General features: G+C 37.5%; 1 protein-coding gene across 1 annotated transcript in view; it reads left to right on the top strand.

Moving 5' to 3' along the window:
• Positions 1-20412, top strand: part of TENM1 (teneurin transmembrane protein 1) — a 619648-nt gene that overhangs the window by 60968 nt on the left and 538268 nt on the right. The gene's annotated exons all lie outside the window — the stretch shown is intronic.

The raw sequence follows: 20412 nt of genomic DNA, 5'->3' as shown, positions 1-20412 counted from the left end.
AGGAAGAAAGATAACATAGTGTTGATTGGACACCTGCTATAGTTCCAGACACTGTGCTAGATGCCTTTTAAGCTCACCAGCTGTGCAGCCTTAAGCAAGTTACTTCAGCCCGCTGAGCCTGTAAAGTTCACTGCAAAGTTGACTTCATCATTATCATCATCAACACCATAATCACAATGATAAAAGTAGTAATAATAATAATAAAAAAACTTGAATAGTACCTGCTCTTTTCCAGGACTCTGCTAGATGCTTAAATTTACTGCTCATGCATGCCTTATGAGATATGAGATGTTATCTCCAGTTTACCAATGAGGTAACTGAAGCTTGGAGAGAAATACTTTTCCAGTTTCTGCAGCTAAGAAGTAGTAAGAGTTGGGTTTGGAAATCAAGTCTGTGACTCTCGTATGTACATCATAAGGTTGTGATATGGATTAATTGTGATCATAAGTGTGAAAGTTTTTAGGGACTCAGTAATTGTTAGTTTCCCTTCATTTCCTTCCCTAAAAGACTTGTCAGCCTCTTTGTGTTCCGATGACCAAGGGTTTACAAGGAGGTTTAAAAAGGCTTTCTGTTCTGATTTTCTTTAGTAAAGGGTAGATGATATGCTATGTAATTTATAATGAAATATTCCTGAGTCTGTTTGTTGTTTTTCACTTTTTAGGGAAGTTACTGTGTCATTCAATTCAGGGCTTGTTGGGGGGAAACATTAATAAGAGGAAATACTTGATCCCATTTAAAAGTATCTTCATATTCTTATCTTTATTTGCCAAGAAAGCAGAATCCCCCTTCCGCCATGTACACAGAGTGCTGGATTTTAAAACTGCTTTTCTTATTTTCCAAAAGCTTTCGAATTAAGAGATGGACACTAATCTAATATTATTCACAATTCTTTGCTAATAGGATGAATGAGGCTTAGGCAAGCTTACTTAATATGACTTTTGGTAGGTCTAATAGCAGGGGTACATTTCCTGGAGGCACACAGGCTAGCAACTCTTCCCAAGCAGCCTCACTTCCAAGGGAGGCATCCGTTAACTAAGAAATTAGTAAAAAAAAATGAAAAAAAATATCGTTATATAAATCAAGGATAATAATTTTAGTTATGAGAATTGCCCTATAATTTTTATAACAGGTAAGATTAGTTTTGAATATAGCCGTTTTACTGAAAAGTAATTATGAATGAAAGTCACCCATGCATAAAAAAAGGTATAGGGAGGACCTATTACAAATCCCAGAAGATCGTAGACTCCTGAGATACTGAAGCTGACACAGACATTTCATTTCTCCCTTCTTAACCTCTGTTTTGTGGCTTCTCTTTCTCCTAATATGGTTTTTGTTTGGTTGGTTGTTTTCTGCTTTCTGTATTACAGCCTAAACCTAAATCTCACATTATCGCCATCTGGTGGAAAAAAACTAAAACTGCCAATCTGTATTTACCAAGATTACATGGGAGCAAAGCTTATCTGTCATCCATCTATCCATCCATCCGTTTTTTCAGTTACTCATTTATGCATCAAACATTCATTTAGTGTCAACTGTTCCAGGTACTTTGGTAGGTGAATGCAGTTCATCTTGAAATAAATGGGCACAAGTGACTGTTATTTTCCTCTTAATTGCCCCTGGCTAATAAGCCACTTCATCCCACAGCGGAAGCTGCTCAAACAGTATTGCCACTTGTGGGTTCAAGGTGTAGACAGAAGCCCAGATTTGAAAAGCACATTTCTTGACTCTTATTTCAAGCACTTAGCAGTAGTATAAACTATTGTTGGCTTATGTTTAAACAGTTTGGATAACAGTTCCTACAAAAATCTTGAAAGAACTCAACCTCAGAATCTGTATTTACGTGGTAAATGTCACAGATGGCAGGTGTAATATAATGTAGCAAAGCCTATGAAATGAAAATTTCAACAGCATTTGATCACCTGTGATGAATTTTCTGCTGTAAGTATGTTATGCTTCTAGTTGTCACAAGTTTCTAGCATAAAAATCTATAATGACTGCCCAAAAAATTAAACTCTAAGAGAAAAGTAAGTTATTTAGCAACAACTCCAATTTGCTCATGTCTTTCAGCCAATATAATTTGTTCATGAAAATTTAATCAATAAATAATTATTTATATAGCGTCTAAAACTGGTATGGGATATCAATGGCACTTGTGCCACTGCTCTCTCTACCTGTCCTATGGCAGACATCCCTGATCAAACAGTTGTGCTCTTTCTTGTTGAGCCCAACTGCGGCCTCACATCCTTATCATCACAGCATTCCATGCAAACATTGTCAGTCAATTAGAGTTGGCAAGAGAGATGAAACCTATTTCCTATCTGTGTTCTGCTTATCTGTGCCAAGTTCTCTGAAGATATAGATGAATAAGAAGCAATCTTTACCCTCAAAGAATTCAGAGTACGTTTAGGAAGGCAGGTATAAACCAGCTACAGTGCTGCAATATGATTGATGTTGCAATAGTGGTGTAGGTAAAGTACTATGAGAGTCTAGAAGCTAGAAACATGTACTCTCTTTGGGGAATGATAACGATGATTATAAGTGAAATATCTAACATTCATTAAGCACTAGGCATTGAGTAAGGCACTTTAGATGGATTATGTTATTTAATCTTCCCAATATGCTATGAGGTTGGGATCATTATTATCCCCATTGTAAAGATGAGTAAAGTGAGGCACAGAGATGCTCAATAACTTGCCCAATATTACAGAGGTAGTAAGTCATAGGACTGGCATTGGAACCCAGGCAGTCTGACATTAGATCCAACTGCTGTATGCAGAGATAGCTCCAAATTCAGATCTTAAGTTCAAGGAAATGGTGTCACTGTGTGTGTGTGTGTGTGTGTGTGTGTGTGTGTAAAATCATCTAGAAATAGATGGTTCCTGAAGTAGTGAGAGTAGAAAAAAATCATCCAGTGAGAATATGTACAGTCAGAAATAAAGAGAGCCAAGTATAATACCCTGAGAAACATCTGAATTTAAAGGAGTGGGCAGAAGAAAAGAGTTGGTCTTGAGATGTCAGAGAAGAATCAAGGGGAAGGGGTATCACATAAGCTAAGGGAAGAGGCTTTCCAGTGGGAAGATGTGACTAAATAGTCAAACACTTCAACAAATAGAATGAAAATTGAGAAAAAGCAATAAAACAGGCAATTAAAAGGTCACTTCTGACTTTAGACCAGAGATTCTCTACCTTGGTTGGACATTAAAATTACCTAGGGAGTTTTACAAATTCCAGTGCCAACCCTGCTCTTCAGACCAATTAAATCAGAATTTTCAGTGGTGGGACCCAGGCATTAAAAATATCTCAAGGAATTCCAATGTGCATTCAGATGAGGATCTACTGCCTTAGAGTAAACAGTTTCAATAATCTTAGAGAAAGACGCCAAATCCAAGGATTTGAAGAGTGAGTACAACTGAATATAATGACTGGAATAAGGCTCTATTGGAGAATGTTTCGGAATCTCAGGTGGAAGGAAAGGCTTTGAAAGGGTTCATTGCTTCCTCTGAGACAGGAAGTAAATTCCAAAACGGAGTGGCAAGTGTTGAAGTTCGAGTCTTGGGTAAAGGAGGGGAAGGTTGTCTGCTCAAAGTGTGCGTCAGGAGCTTCAGATGAGTAATGAGGGAGGTTTTTGACCTGGCCAAGATGGAGTGTACATACATATCTGCAGCTCAGGTGATGCAGGACGGAAGATGGAGATGTGGGAATATTAATGACAATAAATATTATTGACCACTATGTGTCAAGTAGTCTGCTGAGTGGGTTCACATATTGCTTGTATTTAGTCCTTGTCATAACCCTGTGATGTAGTGATAATCGTCATGACCCCTATTTTATAGAAGTACATAGCTTGAGTGGATAGCAGAGCTAAAAAATAAATTTATGACCGATGTTCTTTCCACTACATTATTAGGTGCAGCCCTAGTACATGATGTCCACACTGTGCTCCATGCTTTCAATATTCTCATTTGAAAAAATGGTTTCCAAACAGTATTGAGTGCCAAACTGAAGTTGGAAATTCTTTATTTTGGGGGATGCCACTCTGTAACAGATTTAAAGGAGATAGGGTATTTACTTTATGTGTTAAAGTTTCTTCTTCTAATGAAAAGGGAACTCCAGACTCTCCTCCATATTGTTACCGGTGATCTTTGTAAAAACACAAATCAGATCACACCATTCTTCTGAAAATCCTTCAGCACGTCCCAATGCCCAGAGAAGTGGTTCTTCACAGCAGGGGGTAGAGGGGGGCACACTACTAAATGCTTTGAGAGTCTAGTCAAAGCTCTCTGTCTTCTTTGCAGAAAAAAATGCACATACACACAGTATCTGCCATGTATTTCAAGGGTTTCAGGAAGCTTGAAGTCATTCTACATCCATGGACCATGGGTTAAGATTCTCTGCTAAGGGAATTTCATCTCCCCTGAGTTAATGCAACTTAGATCTTCCACGATCTAGTACTAAAAGTAGAAGCTACAAGGAGAAGGTGTTGGGGGTGGAAGACTCAGCCCCTGAATTTCACCTTCCCTTGGCACTCAGTCACCTTGATTTATTATGTTCCTCATCAGCTAGGAAGTTTTCTACCCAGTGCTAAATCCACAGGTTGTCTGCATTTTGTTTCCAACAAGGGAGACAATATTTCCTTATATAGACACTTATATAGCACACCCCTACATACAAATGATTTTAAGTTAGGCTGATATGTGCAAAAATGTATATTGCACAGGTAAGTTTGGATGCCGACTGTGGAGAAGGGAAGAGAACCAAACAGGTGGAAAATTGGAGGAAGGATATTTACAGTGATGCACTATAGAAGTTGTCCCTTCATGCAACCTTCAGGAAGTCCTCATTTCTGTAAAACTCCCCTTTGCTCTTCATTTAGCCACGAGTATAGGTAGCCACAGTCGGTCACAATTCGTCGCTTCCTAGATACCAAGTCATTATCAAATGGGAGGTTCACCTAGTAGGGCTAAATTGCATGGAAGTAATTCTCTATATAGATTCTTAAACTAACTTTATAAAACAATACGCAGTTACCACTAATTATAGACATATTACACAGTGTGGTTTTACCTTTGACCATCTCTCTTGTTGATGGACACTCTTTATCCAGGAATAGCTAGGTCAGTTTCCCAATTCTTCAGCCTTGCTGCTTCTGAGGCTACATGGCCTTTTGCTCTCAGTCTGAAAATATCTCATCTCTGCACACTCATCCATTTCAGCTGCCTATCCCTGAGCCCACTTTGCTTAATACTTTGTTTAACCCTTTAATGCTTCTTTCTCAATCTAGATTAAAACCTACACCACAGTATGGAGAATAATTCTGGTGTTTTCTTCTTAAATAACTCTTTACTCAGTGGAATTATGTATTTTCCTTTGAGGATCTACATGATTTCAGAAGGAAAAGACTGGCTCCCTGGCTGAGTGTCACAGAAATGACTATGCCCCGGGAAACAAAGCAACTGTCCTCTTTTCAGGTGCATAATTTGGTTGCTCTTTTTGAACTGCTTCAGCTACAGGGCAGGCTCAAAGGGGATATATACCCTGGGGTTGTGAAGACTGGGGGAAAAAAGCTTTGTTCTTTTCCTTTTAACTCTTTAGGGCCCATTTATTATATGGTTAACACAAAGGCCGGACAAGGGTAAGTCAGATCATTTGAATGACAAACATGATAGATAACATGGCTGAAGCAGAGAGACTATTGAAGATTGATGAAAAAGGGAGGTTGGTGAAACATAGAAGAAAGCAGTTGCTAAACCTAAAAAGTGAAGTGAAGGGGCATGGATTTGTTTCAGTACATAACAGGGAAGCTGTGGCGTCTTGAAGGATTCATAGAGTTGATTGAGACTATATCCATGTTACATGTTGATTCTCTTTTATTACAAAGATTTGAACAAGATTTCAGAATTGGCATTTGAAAATGTAGCTTTATATTTCTGTGAACAGCAAAAAACAGTTTTAAATATTTGCAAAGGAATGACTGTGAGGTATGCCAACATGTCCTGTCAGGAAATTGCCCTGTCAGAAAACGGTTATTCTGCTTTTTTGGTCATCTGTGATGCAGAACTAGCTCCATATACAAATAAGTTCTATTTATTATCTTCAGCACTTTTCTTTCTCATTATAATTCTGAAAGGGTCTAGAGGTGACAGAAGATAAATCTTGAATCTTCTGGAACCTTGGAAATAGTCTCATTTGAAGCCTTTATACTAAAAGCTGAGGATTCTGCTGTCCCGTCAGTGTAAACTGAACCATATGCAGTGCTATTTTGGTGCCAGTCATTCCTGTAACACATGAAGTATTTAATTTTATTACTCTTGAGCCTTTAACTGTTTGAGCAAATGACCGTTTGTGTCTTTTATGTCATGTAAGAAGAAGTTAGAAATGAGCTCAAAGGCAAAAAAAAAAAAAATGAAATTAATAAGGACACGCCCAAACCTTTCATAGAATTTAAAGGTGTAAGGTAAGATTCATTTCTCTACCTTCAACTAAGACATTTACAAGGCTTCGCTACTAAAGTCCAATTATGTCTCCTCATTAATGGTTCAAGTCTAGAGTTTCGAGAACACTTTAAAAAATTATCACATTGACATACAAGTAGGCTGAATGCTAATGTGTCTGAAATTAATCAATAAATATGGTCCAAAACCACCTTCACTAATTGGAAAAAAAGTAATGTGTGGTATTGAAAAATGAGAGTCACAGGAAATGCAGAATTTTATTGTACATTTTCTATGTATAAATACACATATTTATATCATATACTTTGTGATCATCATTTATATATATGTAACATAATGTATAGTTTTATATTTATATAATTTATATATGTAACTTAAAGAAACAGTGAGGTAGATTAATTTTTAATGGAACGGCTCTCTGATTTTTTTCCTATTGATTGCATTTTCTTAAGCAAGACATACTTGTATATAATAATGGAGAGGCAAAACAGAAGAGAAGCTATATGAAGTAGCATCTAAAATTCGAACATGGATACATGCCTCCTGTTTTTCCCATAGTTTCCCACTCCAAATGCCCTATGCTCCAAGTACGCTCAGCAAGTGTTAGTGGCTGGCAAACTATGTGCTTCTCAATTGTTCCTCTCAAACTACCTCTTAAATAGATGGCAATAAAGCTGATTTCTGCTGCATCCTAACTGTAACACACTGCCAAGTCCCTCAGTCAGCATGCTGTTTCCAAGCCACACTGTGATTGGCGGGGCCAGTATATATGGTCAGTGGGCTATGCAACCTGTCTGATCTATTTGACTTACAATTGGGCTGGCTATGCCATCTTTCTGCCACCATGCTTTTGGAATTAACTTTAGAGCCTAGAACAGTATTTGGCACATAATAGGTGTTTGATGAATATTTATTGAACAAATGAATTCATTAAATATGTCGCACTTAATATTCTCTTCTGGTAAATTAAATTTGTAAGAGGCTCAAATTTGAATTTTGCCCACCTTGATTGCTACATATCTTTTTTACTTTTCATAGAAGAGTATTTGATAGTTTTAGTGTATGATACTTTGTCTGAATGGTTTGTAGTCTTTGCCATACCATAAATAACAAATTTAGATAAAATTGAAAATATAAGTTCAAAACCTTTTGCAGTTAACAACAGTTAGCGTAAAATTCATTGACAGAAAGCTTTCTAAAATGTGTGAGTCTTCTTTTTTCCCATGCCTTAGTTTGTAGAGTTGGATTTGGATGTGGGATTGGTTTAAGTGACTTTCTGTGTATGAGGAGGGTGTTATTCTGATCAGTTACTTCCAGTTTTATTGTACTAGGCTATAGATGTAGAAGCCAATGAAGAATGACCTCAGTGTAGAAATATAGAAACAAAGCTCAGAGGTGGCTTTGTATTGTTCATATTTATCTCATTCTTATCAATGCCAGCTGCCAGTGATGAGTGGAAAGGGAGATAATTCCAATTAAATGAGACTCCCTATTATTTAGACTTTTAATCATGGTTATGCTGTACTAGTAAGATGATCTAAAAGGTCTATTTGCAATTCTTATTTGCACATACTTGAATATTGTGGGATTGAAATGTAAATTTCAGTATAAAGTTTGGAGCCCATGTTGTTAGGATAGAACACGGTGGAGGGCTGTTGTCCCGGATTTGTAACCTTATGTGATGTCCAGATTCAACAAGAGTACCATCAAAAAGTTACCTTTTCAATAAAGTAAACAAACTCTCATGAGTCATTCTCTTGGTAAAACACTTGAACTTCTGCTAAAATAAAGCTTAACAAAATAGAAGCTGTAAAAAGGAACCCAATTAAGCAGTTTTTATTACTCAGGTTCTGAACCAAAGTTCAAAGCACTTAAAATTGAATCACAAGGCTGCCAAGGACCTTCAGAGAACATGCCTTCAGGCAGGAACACACTAAACCTACCTCTCTACGAGTTTTGAGAAATTTGGTTCTATTTCAGTTGTATCACCAAGCTTTGGTGATAGTGGGGTGTGTTGATTTTTCCCTCCCTATGTAAGTGTAGCATTTCTAATTATTCATTCTTTATACCCTAAGTCTCACCAGAGTTCAACGCAGTAATCATTGTTTTCCAGAGGAAGCATTCAATAAGTATTTGTTGATTATTGATTTTGAAGGCATCAAGGAATTTGTACCATTTTCTAGTGTTTGACAATGTTTATTGCTGAGCGTATTTTACCAGAATTCCACAGGTAGAACTTTAAGCCCCTTTCCCCTTGTCCCATCCTTGGAGATTATGGATTAAAACCAGACATTATTAACCAGTAACTGGGCATTTTTTATAGTGCAATATTTTGCACATAGTGAGCCAGGAATTGAACAAATATTTATAAATTGAATTAAAAAGTTGAATACCTTGGTTTTGATGTATTTGTTGATAAATTATTCAGGATGGTATAAGAGAAAGGCTACTGAACTAACAGTGATTTACCTAATAGCCTAGCACAGTGTCATTACAGAATAAGTGCTTAGTAACTATTTCCTCAAAGATTGAAGGCATTGAATTGAATGAATGAAGCCTTGGGCACCCCTTCCCCTGCAACCCTCTCATGCAATTCCTCATACCTTCCATCCTGCCTCAGACATGACTCTCCTCTGAGGCTACTATTTCTCCATCAGCCACTTTCTTGGAGCTACTCTTCACTCTCTCACACTCCACAAACCTCAGTTCCCACTGCAGCACTAAAACCCTTACGTTAAAAACCAACAAACCTCAATAAAACAAAAATCCTGCTCCTCTGTGGTGCATGCCATCTAGCTATACCACTTTACCAACCCTACTGGCATGGTCTGTGGTGCATGCCATCTAGCTATACCACTTTACCAACCCTACTGGCATGGTCCCTTATTTCTGTATTGTTTTTGGAACTGGTAAAATTCTTCCTATTGATTCCAAATGTTGTTATAGCCCCAGGTTCACTTGCACCAGCTTTCATTTGTGGCTGAAGCATTGTTATAAACCTGCTCTTCCCCTCTCATCACCTGGCTAGGTCCTTCTTAGCCTGCATGTTTCCATCTAGACACTGCCTGCTCTGGAAATCCTCTCTTGGTCCTGTGCAATCTCAGCTAGATGCCCCTCCTATGTGCTCCTACAGCACTCAGTACATATTCCTACCAAAGCACCAATCACTCTTAATTGTAACTGACTATTAACTTGTTTGTGTCTCCAACTAAACTGTAAACTTCTCGAGGGCAGGGACTGTCTTTTTTACTCTTGTAGACTTTGCTACATAGGTAAGTTCTCAAAACATATTTTTTCTTTTAATAAGATAACTTTTACAAGGTTTTGTTTCCTCTTATGTAAAATGAAGATGGTATTTGCTTACTGTGGTACAGAGGATCAACTGAGATTGTATACATAAATCATTCTGAAAGCTGCTGGGACACAAATATTATTCCCAATTGTCAAATCCTTTCACAGGTGCCTTCCACTCACAGAATGCCAATTACAGCCGTTTTCAGAGAGTGACTTCCTGCCCATTCTTAGGATCTAGGAAATTGTGTCACTGGAAATAATATGAAAATGAATGAAGCAGAACATTATGTATGGGAATAAGGGCACATGCTATGTCCACACCAGCTGGTCTGAGTCCATTGAGGATCGTAAATTCTTCTGTATTTGCTCTGTAGCTTAACTATATGGATGAGCAGTAGTGGAAACAGGCTTAACAAATGTTTTGGCTCTGTCATAGTGATTATAATTGTAAGACCTCCAATTAAGTTGCTGTGGAACACCAGAGAATGGTTTTCACTTCAGATCTTCTTGAGAATGTCTGCTAAAAATGACGTGATTAACACCAGATAATAAAAATTTTAAATCCTGAAAGAATATTGATGAGAATCAAATGTCTAACATCCATCTTTTTCAGTATTGTAGTCATGCATATTAACCAATTAGATTAGAAGAGTCTTCCTCTGCTATAATCTAGCAGAAGTGTCATGGCTTTTGTTACACTGTAGGTCTCTAAAAACTCTATCCAAAGTAGTTCAGCATGTACTCCCTTTAATACTTGCTGACAGCACTGACCTCAAAGACCTTTCAGTAGCAGATGAGTCTTATCCTGTTGGATTCTTTATCACCTTCTATTGCCTTCATGCCACAAACCCATTTGAAAAGTTTTGTGATCCAATCTCATCTCAGTTACTATCATTGCACACCTATATATATAATCAAAACTCTGTACATATTAATAGGTCTATTATGCTGGGAGTTCTCAGGAACTGTTAAAAAATTGAACAAATTTATCTGAACACTTCCCTTCATTGGTAGAGTATAGGAGGCACATTCTAATTGATGTTGTAGTTTGAATAAATGGAAATATTGCTCTTTATTATCCTGACAGCCTTCCTAAGTAAGCATCCACTGGATTATTTTACAGTTTAGTCTACTCAGAGTGAGAATGGGAGAGTTTCTAATCTTCTAGGGGATTTTTCTTTCTTCCTTGAAAGGTTATGATAACTAGAATTCATAGCTCATAAAAAGCCCAAATCAATATTGCCATTGACTTAATCCACATAAGAGGCTTAACTTCATAGGTGACTTCTGAAAAGCTGAAACAAACAAAAATTAGTCTCTGTTGAGTTCCCAAGTTTAAAATAAAGTTGAAAGCTGCTGCAGAAAAACGCTTCTAGGCTAACAAAGACAGCACGGTAGGACCCTGTAAACAATTATATTTCAGCAAATAAATGCTCATGCTTTCCCATTTTCAAGAACAGTAAGAGCTAATATTTATTATGTGTCAGACACTGTGCTAAGCATGAACTTTAAGACAAACTTATGACGTTTAGACACACTTATAATCCCAGTTCACAGGTGATGAAATTGAGACTTAGAGAGGGAAGTTCCTTTCCCAATATGACATCTAGTAAGTGGCCTAGTTGAGACTTAAACATATGTCTGCTGGATACTAAAGATCATGTCCTTTTTTTTTTTTTAAACACAGGGTAAATACTTGCTTTATTTATAAAACTATTTATTTACTTGGCTGCATCAGATCTTAGTTGCGGCATGTGGTATCTTTAGTTGTGGCATGCAGGCTCCTAGTTGTGGCATGTGGGATCTAGTTCCTCGACCAGGGATCAAACCCCGGCCCCTGCGATGGGAACATGGAGTCTTAGCCACTGGACCACCAGGGAAGTCCCTAAAGGTCATGTTCTTAATCAGTATACTGTGTATATAAAATTCATTCATCAGATATAGTAGTTGATGTTCAAATAGGTCTATAATAGAAGATGATGCTCTTTACCTACCATTAGAAATATCTTTATGGTTTTCCTAGATATAGGGTAACACCCTGAGCCTTCTGCTCTTTAATGTCAGGAATCCACTGTCATTGGCATCAGGCCAGTATGGCTGTGCATGACTATAGTGTATGCCATGGCCATGGGACAGTGTTCTTTTCTTTGTCAGAATAGCTATCTAGGATTAGGGTCAAATTCTTGACTTTATTCTAACATTATGCTCTAACTACTTGAATTAACTGAGCCAGAGGTAGTGTACTCACTGATAAACTATTTATTCCAGGCCTTCAGTTTAACAGCCTTTCTTCTGTTGAAATTCATACCATCTGACTTTTGTTTTCTCCTTCCTTCTGCCTCATTAAAGTGGTCTATCAATCTTCAGACTACTGACAGGTGTTTTTCAGTGTCTGAATGTTGCATCATTTCATTCTCTACTAATATCTACATGAAATCCAACATTGAGGTTAACAGTTTTTCTAACATCTAACCCTTAGAGTTCTTTGGCATTTTAGTAAATGCACTTGTCAAGATCACCAAGGCCTCCACGTTGCTAAATTCAGTGGTCAGTTCTTAGTTCTCGTCTTGACCTTTCAGCAGCATTTGACACCGTTGATCACGCCTCCTTCCTCTTCACTTGATTTTCAGGATATCTGTATTCTTCTGAGTCATCCTGTGATTCTCTGTTGGATTTTCCTCATCTTCCCAACCATGAAACATTGGAGGGCCCGAAGATTTCTTCTCTTATCTTTGATACACTTATTCCCTCGGTCCTATCATCCTGTCTTATGATATTAATACCATTTATATGCTGAAAAAAAATTCACAGCTCCGGCTTGGAACTTTCCCCTCAAATTCAGATTCGTATATCCAGCTGGCTATTTTTCATCTCCACGTGGGTGGCTGATAAGTATCTCAAACTTAACATATCTATACCAAACACCTCTTGTTCTCCACCTCACATTCTCTCATCCCACCTTTTTATTCCAGCTGTTATTGCAGCTACCAGCTGTGTGCATATGTACACTAACAACATCTCCTCTCAGCTGCACCAGATAGCTCTATTTCCTGTCTTTTCTGCTACCTCTGTGTGGAATGCCTGTGGGAGCCCACTCAGTCAATCTGAAGCATGTGTAAACAGGGAAGTGTGAGAGAGTTAATATGGCATGGGACAATTCCTGACCTATAAGAGACAGAAAGCCAGTCGTGAATGTCTCCCTCTTCTAAGATCAAGCAGATAATCTTCCAGGCATTTTACAAGCTCCTCAGAGGGCCCCCAGTAAGATTAAGCTTCAATTACCCATAGCTGTGACTGGCTCAAAAACTCACCCTTGGATTGACTTTCCATTCTGGTCTTCCATTCCTGTTTGGGAATCACTTCCCAAAGTTCACTCCCGGCAACACAATCTCTTGTCTCAGGTTCTGCTTTTTGGGAAACCTGACTGAGACATTATTCAAAACCAAACTCCTGGTTCTCCCTCCAAAACTTACTTCTCTATCTCAGATTATGGCAGCTCTTCTTTCCAGGTCCTCTTATCAAAAACCTTGGTGAGGTCACTAACCTCATCTATTTTATCAGGAGACCTTGTCATCTCTACCTCCAAAATAGGTTCAGAATCTAACTTTTCCTACTTCCTCTGTTACTCTCCTAGTCTAAGCCAGTATCATTTATCATATTGATTTTTGCAGTAGTCTTCTAACCTGTCTCTCTGCTTCTGCCCTTCTACTCCAACATTTATTCTCAATACAATTGTCAGAATGATAATTTTAAAACCTAAGGCAGATCATGCCCACCCCCCAGTCAAAAGCTGCAATGGCAGGACTTCCCTGGCCGTCCAGTGGTTAAGACTGCGCTCCCAATGCAGGGGGCACTGGTTTGATCCCTGGTCGGGGAACTAAGGTCCCACATGCCGCACGGTGCAGGGAAAAAAAAAAAAAAGCTGCAATGGCTCTCCATCTAACTCAGAACATAAGAGTCTACATAATGTGGTCTCCCTTCACATTTGTGACCTCATCGACTACTAACTTGTTCAGTCGTCCTGCTAAAACCACAGTGGCCTCTATGATAGTTCTCAATGCAGGCATATTTCTGCCTTAGTGCCTTTGTAATTGCTATTCCCTCTGCCTGGAATGTTCTTCCCCTTGATAACTACCAGGTTTGGTCTATCACCTGATGGAGGTCCATACTCAAATGTCGCCTCAGTGAGGCATTCCTTGACCATACTACTGAAAATTACAGTCTTCCCCCCATACACTCCTTTTCTGCTTTTTTTGTTTTTCATAGTTCTTATTACTTAGGTGACTGTATAATTTATTGTCCAAACTGGGACATTTTTGAGAGTGAAAGAGCGCACTAGGAAAAATCACACTAGGACCACAGATATAAGCCAAGACTGCTTGAGACAACGGAGATACTATGGTCACCCTACTTATCACCATCTGACATACTATTTTGCTTATTTTTATTTTATATATTTATACTTACTATGTATGTATACCATAATGTATAATTAAATACATAGTTATTTGTATTTTTATTATATTTTACTTTACTCATTTATTTTCTATCTCCTCCACTAGAATTAAGTTCTGTGAGAGCAGGACTTTTTATCTGTTTTGATTTCTGCTGAATCCTGGTACTTAGAACATTGCCTGGAACATATTAGGCATCTGATAAATATTTATTGAATTAATGCAAACCCACTAGAAGACTGTCTGGTACATAATTAGCTCTCAATGAATATTAGTTATTGTTACCAGTACTTACTATTTATCATCAAACAGAAGTGATTGCTTTTAGCTCTGACTGAGAATGGTGTATCGGGTGGCATTACTCTATTTTATTTACTCTCCAGTAGTATTTTCATGGGCCACCTGTATAGAGATGCTTGCAACTGCCAAATAATTTTTATTGAAATGGCCTGCCCTCCTCCAGTTTTTTAATCAAGATGCCTCATAGTTGGGTGACTTACAATCCTTTGTGATTCCTGACATACTGATGAACTGTTCTTTTATACATCAGAGCAGATTTAAAAAATTAGCTGGTAAAACCTTGTAGGAAGTTCGTGTTTTAGAACATTGGATTAGCTTATTTAAAGTCCAGTTGTGAACATCTTAAAAAAAAGCTTGAACTTCTAATTGTAATAAAAAGTAGCACATCTCTTGTGCACTACTTTATCCAGTTGGGGAATGTGGCTAAAAATATCTTAGAAGAGTGATTTTGAGTTCTTTCAGTAGAGTTCTAGAAATGCAAATTCAGGTAATTATAATGATCAATCATTTACTGGTATGTTAATTTCTTAATGCATTCAATTTATCAGCGGCAGGTTTTTCCTAATTCTAAAGAAGCAACGCTTAATTCTCTTTTTACTGATTAATTGTGGAGAATTATACTTCTGGCAGTTGACAAAGGGACTTACATGGCTTGCTTCAATACCATTCAAGACATAGGTAAATAATAAAAGTAAACAATTCATGAGAAGTGGAAACATAATTAGCAGCAATCTTATAAATGTTTGTCTCCTCTTGCGAACACCTTGGCAAGCTATGGCATGAGCTTCCGGTTTTCTTTGGATGAGAAGTACTTGTTAGCTAATCAATGTAAAATCCCAAATGCTCCTTAAACATTAAAAAATTGACATTAGCCAATTAGATAATTCAATTAGACAAGCATTTATGGGGCATTTACTATTCAGAGAATTTCCTTTTGGTCACAGTCACAAATTAAATACAGCAGCAGCCCTTTGTAAAGCTAATGTTTGGAAGCATAACTGGTAGCTTTTTTATTTTGGCTTTTGTCTTACTGAGCCTTTGTATTTCAAGGCGCAGGATTTCCTCTATAGTATATCTGCAGCCTTATAATCGTGGGCTGCGTTGTAACAGGATTGTGCTTTATTGAGATAGAATGGATGCATTGAAAGTTCACTTGGTAACTTCTTTTATTTTAATACAGAATTCCATGCTGAGAAGCCTTGTCTTCTAACCTTTTGTGCAGATAGTGTCCCTTATTCCCATTTGCCCCCTTTTGGATAGCCTCTACTATATTGTCTACCAGAAAGATCACATCACTGGGTCAAGACTCATGCTTTCAATTTTGCTTCATTCACTCACTGAATGACCTTAGGTCTTCTTTTAACTGCCTTTACTAGTATATTAATAGTCACCTGGGGTCTTGTGGCACAGTTAATCAAAGTCCTAAAAATGATTTGAAATGTGCAGCCCTCCCTTCTGCCTCTAGAGAGAATCTTTGAACCAAAGAAGAAAAGTGAAATGGAAAGGGAGATTTGCTAAGATAATCAACAATATCTCTGTGTGATGATTTTGTTTTTTGGCACTGGCCTGTCTGATCCTCCTTAGTCTCCTAAAACTGAAATACTCATTTCTGAGATTCTTCTTTATAATTCCTCATTTGAAGAACAGACCTTAGAAAATGACGAGACTGACATCTATTTGAAATAAAAATAATAAAACTGGTGATATTTCTTTATGATGCCTGTGTTAAGGTACAAGAGAACAGCAATGACTTCCAATATATGCTAATCATATAATATCGGGCTTGATCTGCATATAGATATGGTTCAGAAGAAGCGATTGAACTCTAGCAATATCCAAATTGTAATAAGAAGTCAGGTAAGAATTTAATTCTCCTCTAAATTACATTTCCATCTCTTTTTCTCTACTGTTTTACCTCTTTGTCTAATGCTATTACCAGTATTCAGTGACTTCTTATTGCTACTAATAGACTTCTACTTTACTTAGTTAATTACAGCCTTATCAAAATAACTCTGAAACATTCAAAGGTACATTTTTGAATCATTTATAATGAGCCTGGTGGGGGGAAAATGTACAGTCCTCAAGGTGGACTTTGGTGTATTTTAAGCACATTCCTGTACATTGGGGGAGATTTCCTAACTTTTGTGGTTTCTGTTGGGAATGTAGTGGGCCCATTGGAAGAGCAAAAGACAGGTTGAAAAGTTCCCAGTTAGGAAGGCATTGCAATAATCCAGAGGAAGAGATGATGAAGAGCTTAACGTAAGCATCGAATATCTGAGTAAAGAAAAGGAGACATACATGAGAGAGAAATTAGAGTTTGCAGGACTTGGTGGCTGATTGGATGTGGGTGATGAAGGAGAGAGAGGAATGAAGGTTTCCATCTTTGGTAAGTGAGTGAAGAGGGGTGCTAACAATTAAGGTAGGGAAGCAAGAAAGACAGAGTTTTGGAGAAAAAGTGTTCTCATTTGAACATGACTTTGCAGGTTTTCCAGGTAGAAATATCTAGTATGAAGTTAGATATAAACTTGAAGTAGTGGTGCTGGAAAATGGATTTGGGAGTTGTTGATGTATAATCGATACATGAGATTGGATATGATCACACAGAAAGAGCATATACAGTGAGAAGAACACAGAAAAATGCAGATAATGGACAAAATCATAGTGTACACAAACATTTAAAGGACCGGTAGGAAGAGGAGCCCAGGAAAAATGCTGAGTAGTTAGAGAACTAGATGGAGAATGAAGACAAAGTGGTATTACAGAAGTCAAAAAAGAACAGAATCCAGAAAGAGGGGATAACAGTATCATATACGAAAAATGGTCTCTGAAATCTTTACCAGATTTGGCAATTAGGAGTTCATTGCTGACTTCACCAAGAGAGTTTTTAATGGAATAGCAAAGGCAGAAGACAGATTCCAGTGGATTGAAGAATGAGAGGAAAGGAAAGAAGTGGGGACATTAAGTATAAGCTTTTAATATGCTTGGCTGAGAAGGGATGGGATGGTCAAGGATAGGGACAGTAGCTTAAGGAGGGCACAGGTTCCAGGAAGGAATTTTTCTCATCTTGTTTATTTATTTTATGGGAAAAAAAGAAAAACTTGAGCATGTAGGCTGGCCTAGTCCTGTATCTCCCACAGTGGCAATGAATAAATATTTGAAGTGTGAATGAATGGATGCTTATACAATGAAAGAAAAGGACTAATGAAGAAAGAAAATTTTAAGTGATAGGAAAGACAGGTAATAACTGATAGAGCAAGGTCCTGGAGAAAGCCAAAAGGGATGGGATCTGGAATACAGATGAAAGAGTCTCTGAAACATGAGAGAAGGAGGGATAATTGAAGGCATTCATGATGTCTCTTAATATCTGTTTTCTATGTTAAGTAGGAGACAATGTCATTTACCAATACTCAGTGAGAGACGGTTGTGAATGGGGTAAGACATTAGCAGAGTGAATAATTAAGACATTGAACATACTAGGAATAAATATGCTAAGTGGTATTAGGATTGCAGGGAAGGTTAACATATAAATTAGGATCTTGGTTTTAAGTGATAAAGTCAACTCAAACTAACCAAAGCAGAAAATGGGAACTTATTTGTTTAGAGAATTTTAGAAAAAAAAATTTGAATATCAAACTTCGGAAAAGGTAGGGTTGTGACTGACACCAAAAACAACTAGAGCTAATGAACCAAATATTACCAGCATAGTCTTTAAATCTTTCTAGTGGTCTTTATATTTAAGCTTCATTTTCTTTTATGCACATAGAATTTCTCCACAGAGTCAGAAACATGGCTGGTAAGGGCTCATGAGCTTCTCCTCTTATAGTTCTAGCCACCCTGAGCGAAAAGGATTCTATTCTATGGACTCTAAGTCCTAAAACAGTAAGCAAGGACTCTGATTATTCTTGCATGGTTCAATTGCCTACTTCCGGATCCATCAGTTATGACCAAGGGTGGGTGGGACCTGTGAAATGTACCCTGATTGATAAAGCTTGGGTCAGGTGCTCACACATGAACTGATCAACTATGGCAATTCATTACATCAATTCAGTAAGTATTTATTGGGTGCTTAGAGTGTGCCAGGTCTTGTTGTAGGTGTTGGATACACAGTGATGAAAAGCATAGACGTGGTCGCTATGGTCCCTACTTCTGGGAGCTTACACTCTAATAAAGGGAGGCTGATAATAAACAACAAGATGTTTCTGGCTACTGATAGACTGAATAAAGTAAAGCAGAATGGGGCTGATAGACTGGGAGAATAGGAAGATGTCCTCAGCCTTGTGGTTTTTGGACCACCAAATTGAAGAGTAGGTTTTACGGCCATGATAAAATCCATTAGGTAGAAGGGTAGGAAATCATTGTCAGAGGGGGATTTCCTAGTTAAAGGTGTTGTAATGCCCTTTCTTGTTCAGATGAATATTTGTTTTCATATTTTTACCTATGTCTAACCTACATGCTTGAATACTTTGTTAATGTACCTAGTTTCCAGGAACTTTCTAATGTGGGTTCAAAATACCCTCTCTTTTTCTCCCTCTGTTTTTAAATTGTGATCTTTTCCATTATTAAACACTGGCTTTTTTCCCAGGGATGGTACTGAAGAAGAAAATCAATGACATATCTAGCCAGCCGCCTTGGACTGAATGGGCATTCAAATAGACTCCAAGGGCCAAGTACAGATGGTGATTTATTGTGCATACAACTTCTACAGAATGCCTTCATTTGAGCATTGTTGTATATACAATTACTTACCAGAATGCTGCAGTTTTACAATTTAGCCAGGAATCTGTGGAGAGATTATGTTCACTAAGAAATCCACAAATGTAGTTTTCGCCCTTTTCAGTAATTCTTCAAACTCTCAGTAGTGTTCTACATGAAGAAAAGAGATTTCAAAATAGTTCTTTCATTATACCATATTTCTCACTATCGTCATCCTTACACAATTCTTATTTCAGAACCAATTCAAATTTATTAAACCATGTCCTTCTCCTGACATGTAGGTCGATGGAGTTGCTAGACGCAAATCGCTTACTGTGGCTATTGTGAAACCTAAAGTTGTGGTAGTCATCCACACATATCACAGGCCTGCTCATGGTAAAGGTCGTTTGGCAGTGTTTGTATGATACTGCAATAGTCACTTGAAAGTTGAACAGTTTAAATAAACCAGATACTTGACATCTCATAGGCAGAAAAAACATGAGGGCACTCCTAAATTCCTTTTTCTTGTTGAAAACAGTTTGAATTACCCAAGTTTGTCCTTATAATTTGAAGTTGAAATTGTAAGGATATTACTACCTTTAAGAAGATATTTTCCAAATCTTGCTTTTTCTCTCTGGTCAAATATTACTTCATGCTATGCTATTTTGGGGATGGTACCCATGTCCAAGCATTTATGAGTTTATATTATATTTGTGTTTTATAATATTATGGAGGATGGGTTATTTACAACTGAAATTAAATTACATTTTTCTTTGCACCAACATATATGGCGTTCTATCACAATGTATTTTCTTTAGTATTTTGGCTAAATTTCAGTGAAAAAAAATGTTAATCATTTTAATAGAAACACTTCAGACCACTCCTTAATGCAAACAATGCACAGTCAAGATTAATAGAAGCTATAAATAAAAAGAAGCTGTGATAGTATTGATAAAAATCAGCTCAGCAAATGAAAATGAGGAAGTTCAATAACAAATAATATACTGCAATGACATAGCCCATCGAGTTGCTATATGAGGCAGCATGAATAATAGCCCTTGATTTATTTATGTACCTTACAGTATGATCAGCATCTTGGATGGTAAGCTACTAGAAGGGATAATCAAACTTAGTATACATACAGTGTTGAGCCTAGTACCACCCCTAAATTAAATGTGAATGTGCATTCGATGCCGCATGATAGTGCTTCTTCTAGTGTG

This window comes from Stenella coeruleoalba (genome assembly GCF_951394435.1).
Source record: "Stenella coeruleoalba genome assembly, chromosome: X".
Classification (NCBI taxonomy): domain Eukaryota; kingdom Metazoa; phylum Chordata; class Mammalia; order Artiodactyla; family Delphinidae; genus Stenella; species Stenella coeruleoalba.
This window is presented reverse-complemented; position numbering and strand designations above follow the sequence as displayed.